Source organism: Neofelis nebulosa, chromosome 1, assembly GCF_028018385.1.
Source record: "Neofelis nebulosa isolate mNeoNeb1 chromosome 1, mNeoNeb1.pri, whole genome shotgun sequence".
NCBI lineage: Eukaryota > Metazoa > Chordata > Mammalia > Carnivora > Felidae > Neofelis > Neofelis nebulosa.
This window is the reverse complement of record NC_080782.1, coordinates 137,158,243-137,162,825: the sequence shown is the minus strand read 5'-3', so window position 1 is coordinate 137,162,825 and position 4,583 is coordinate 137,158,243. Positions and strand designations below refer to the sequence as shown.

The window sequence follows — 4,583 nt, the reverse complement described above, 5'->3', positions numbered from 1 at the left end:
TGACCCTGATGATGGCACTGACAATGGTTCAACACTTGGCTGAAAAAGTATGAGATACATTTTGGACCGCAGATTTGATAACAGGTGATAATGTTCTGCTACTGGAGAAACAGAGTTACATAATTTTGGAGCAATGAGAGACTTTACATAACATCTACTTAGACTCCTTCACTTTGTAGTTATAAAAAAACAGTCCCCAAGCCGGGAAATAGCTACCCGTCAACAAATTAGCTGGCTGCAGAAGTGAAAATGGAACACGGTCTTCTCATTATTACCCCAGAGATCTTTTTTGGGTGGGGGAGGGTTTAACTGCAATATTATGCATGTGATAGGCAGACTCCTGACCCCCATAACCTTAACCTCCTGGTATTATACCAATACGTATGTTTTCCAACATAGCAAAAGAGTTTTTCCTGATGTAATTAAGGTTCCTGATTCTTAAAATTCACATAGGGACATTACCTTGGATTATGTAATGGTGCCCAGTGTAATCATATGAGCCCCTAAAAGGAGAAGCATGGAGAGACTGAGATGCCCAGGAAGGATCAGATGTGCCAGTGACAGCTCGAAGTGGGGGGTGGGTCATGAGTCAGAGAATGTGGACAGTAATGAGAAGCCTCAGCCAACAGCCGGCAAGGAAAAGGGGACCTCAGTCCCACAGCCACACAGAACTAAAGTTAGCCAACAACCTGAAAGAGCCTGGAAGTGGATGTGTCCCAAAAGCCTCCAGAAAGGAATGCAGTTCTGACAGCGTTGTGATTTCAGAACCCAGGCGAAATCTAAACTAAACAATAATAAATGAGTGTTATTTGAAGCCATAAGTTTTTCGTAAAGCAGCAACGGGAAACTAATTCATCCAGTTTGTCAAAAGGCTTCTCACAGTTTCTCAGTCTTTTATAGAGCTGAACGGTGCCCTCAATTCCTTCCCCTCCCCCTTGCCTTTTTTTTTTTTTTTTTTTCAATTCTTCAATTCCTCCTCTAAGCTGGGAAATGTCTATGCAAATACCAACTTGCAGGATGACTTCCACCCACACGCTAAGGGTTTCCCCGATATGAGTAAAAGCCCTCCAGATCTTTCTGGTGGGACGGATCTCGTAGGTTCTCACAGAAGTTGCCTCTATGCCTCCTTCTTTGGCCCTGTTTGCCTGCCCATTTCCAGCGCTATGCCAATGCCCCAGCGTATCCTGAGAGGACTCATATCTAAGATACGGGAGGTGCTGCAGGAGGTTCCCAAAGCCTTGAGCCTCAGGAAGCAGGAGCTCGGCTGGTCCTGCTCAGAGGCAGAGAGAATGACTCACTCGGTCTCTGTTCCCCTCATGGTTGCTGGGCTCCAAAGCAGCCTTCTCTGTGCATGGGGGATCCATGAGGTCCTTTCTACTTTCTGTAAAGAGCCAGGCTGTGACCCTTCATAGCCTCCTGCTTTGCACCATCTCTTCTTAGAAGTAGAATGAAAAGCGGTTCAGGGGAGGTGATACAGAAATCTTGTCGTCTGCTTTCTTTTTTTTTCCCCCTTCCCCCTTCCCCCAGCTGCTCACCCAGTGAAGCATGTTTTCTCCCCAATGACAAAAACAAAAACTCCTTCTCACCCTAATGGAAAATAAAGCAGGTGTGTAGGCACATCCGTATCACGTGTGTGTGTATACTTGTTAGACCAGCACAAGTATTCCTTACAAACTTATAAATTCTTTGCCCTTGGTGAAAATAAACCGGGCAACTTTCAAAATCGTTCTCAGCGTATCTTGGTAAGAGACACTGCAGTGAGCTGAGTCGTATCCTTCAGAAAGCTATGCCGACTTCCTAATCCCCGGAACCTGGGAATTCTATTTTATATGGCAAGACATGTGATTACACTAAAGGCTTTGAGAGGAGCTTATCCTGGATTATCCAGGTAGGCCCTAAATCCAATGACAAGTATCCTAATGAGAGTGACGCAGGGAGAAATATGGCAGATGCACAGCGTGAAGGCATACAGAAGAGCAGGAGGTTGTATGGCCTTGGCTACAGAGTTTGCGGTGATGCACCCACAAGCCAAGGAATGCCCAGAGCCAGCAGAAGCTGCACGAACAATGAACAGATTCCCCCCAAGCACACCTTGAAAGAGAATACGGCCCCTCTTGAGACACTCATTTCAGACCTGTGGTCTCCAAAATGATGAGATCGATCTCTGTTGTTTGAAGCCAAGGCTGAGGTAATTTGTCATGGCAGCTGCAGGAAACTAACACAGACAACGAACCCTTAGATTCTAAAATTGGGTAAAATGTCCAAAATTCTGTCCATTTTAGATGCTCACTTGTAAACAGAGGAGCTCTACTGCATTTACATTAGTGTTCACCATCACCTTGTTAGAGGTTGAGCTTACAAGAATATTGGCTCAAAGTCTTTGTCGATGAACTAATTCTCCCTTAAAAGCCTGGAACGTTGCACTGTACCTTATTAATCAATCTGTATTTATTGAAAGCTTACTCTGAATAAATTAAGGCAATATGCCAGGAATTATGGGGAAGGGGAAACAGTACAGAAAACGAAATACTATATAATAATAATAATAATAATAATAGCTGTACCTGACCCTTCCTAGCATTTACTATGTGTGAGACACTGTTCTAAATATCCAGCATATAATACATTTATATATTATGATACCTAACATCCCCACAAGGTTGGACCTTTTATTTATTTCGCTCTCTGGAGAATACCGAGGCCATGACAAGAGTCAGGTGATTTGTCCAAGGTCCCAGAGACGGTCAGTGGCAGAGCTGGGATTTCAAAGTCTATGCTCATTGACTGCCACTAGCCTTTGGTGATGGAGACGATCATACCTCAGACGCCGAGAAACCGACAAAGAGAAGATTTCAGTTGCTGTGGAGCCCAACTACGAATAAACATCAACAAACATCGCTACCGTCTGATTATTTACTTCTCTGTAGGATGCTTTCCACAAGATGAGTTCAGATTCTCAGCAGACCTCGTAATGATAGCTTGCCCCAAGTAACCACGTTTCTCCTCAGGGCTGGATTCGGTCTCACCACTGGTGAGAAAGTGGGGATACCACATCTGAGTTCTAGTTGTTTTTTTCTTTCTTTCTTCTAAATTTGGTATGCCCAAGGCCCCCAGATGCTCCGCACTTACCAAGCTCTTATGTCTCACAGTCAAGGCTGTTTCTACAAGCGGACTTCATGGAAGACTCACACCCAGAACAAGATCCTTTTCACGGGAAGGATCCCTTGCCCTGGAGGAGAAGAGGGGAGGGCATGGTAAGAACTGTTGGTTTTACTTCCAGGGGCCCCTTATTTGGAGCGGCTTAGAATTCCCTGGCTGGGCTGGACCACCACAGGCAGACGCTTGAAGTCCTTGTGTTCCACGGAGCTGAAGCTAGCTAGCAAACAGCCTCTTGGAGAGGCTTCTCCTTCTCACCGAGTTGATGGACAAGAGGCTGTGAACTTTGATATACCAAGCAGTCACGCTTGTGGGGATTGAAACTGCGCCAAACAGCTGCCTGCTTTGAGAAAGGAGGGAGCAGGCTGCCCGTTGGTGGGGGGAGGGGGGATGTGAGAGAAGGTGTGCCAAAACAGTTAACAGAAACCATGAAGAAATTCCGATGTATTTTGTTGCAAAAAAGAGGAGGGAACCGAGGAAATTGAACTTTCAGTGAAGTCTGATAATTAAACTCAGGAGTACTGACAGGGTAGCTGAACACAACAGATAAATAACTACTTTCCGGTAATTATAAGCCAGGATGGTAACATATTAGACAAGCTGGTTCACTTGGTATTTTCAAGTCTGACATTTCGATTCTAGGGGATATTTGGATCTGCGCTAACAGATTTCTTTCTTTTCCTCCACTCACTTTCCCTTTCCCACTCCCCACTGCTTGCTGAAAATGAAATGTGATTTTAGGGCAGCACTTTCCAGCACGTTCCATATGTCACTCCTTACATGACATAGCAGACCTCAAAGCCCACTGCTGCTGGGCACAGTTGCTGAGACGGTGCCTGCTTTTCTAAACATCATAAAATATTATTAAAAAGAGCCCAGGCATCCCCTACTAGAAAAACATGCTGCAAATTACATATTCTATTTATAGGTAGGCGGTCCTTCATTAATCATAGACTGAGTAAGCTTTTAACAAACCGTCTCATAGTACAAACACTTCATTTCACAAAGAAGAAACCGAGGCAAAGAGTTCTTTTCTAAGACGCACTGTTTTCAAATGGAATAAAACAGACACTTAAGTCAAGGGAACAAAACCATTCTCTTCTATGAATAGAAATGACACCGAGACACCCAGTTTTCCTCCTCTCTTTGAGAATAACGTTAGAATACTTTTAACAGCTGAATTTACATAATAGGATAAAGATGTGTCCTTTTCTCTGTGGTGTACAGACTGGATGGGTGCCATAGTCCTGGGGCAGAAATGAAAATGAAAGCTTTTTCTGTGCGGGTCCCATAATGAAACCACCCATGAAAAACTAAGAGATGTCCCTGTGTGCCTCCAGCTTGAGCGATCTGCAGCGTCCTGACTCAAACTCCACATGGTATAGATTTTACTTTGTTGACTCCCAACCCCATGTTTTCTTTCCTTT

The 4,583-nt window shown here is 44.4% G+C and overlaps 1 long non-coding RNA gene across 1 annotated transcript; it reads right to left on the bottom strand.

Annotated features, from left to right (window-relative positions):
* Window positions 1–2,430: 2,430 nt before the first annotated feature.
* LOC131516188 (uncharacterized) lies at window positions 2,431–4,317 on the bottom strand. The gene is made up of 2 exons (XR_009263943.1): window positions 3,130–4,317; window positions 2,431–3,028 (listed from the first exon to the last, which is right to left on the bottom strand). It is a non-coding gene; the product is annotated as an uncharacterized LOC131516188 (long non-coding RNA).
* Window positions 4,318–4,583: the final 266 nt, after the last annotated feature.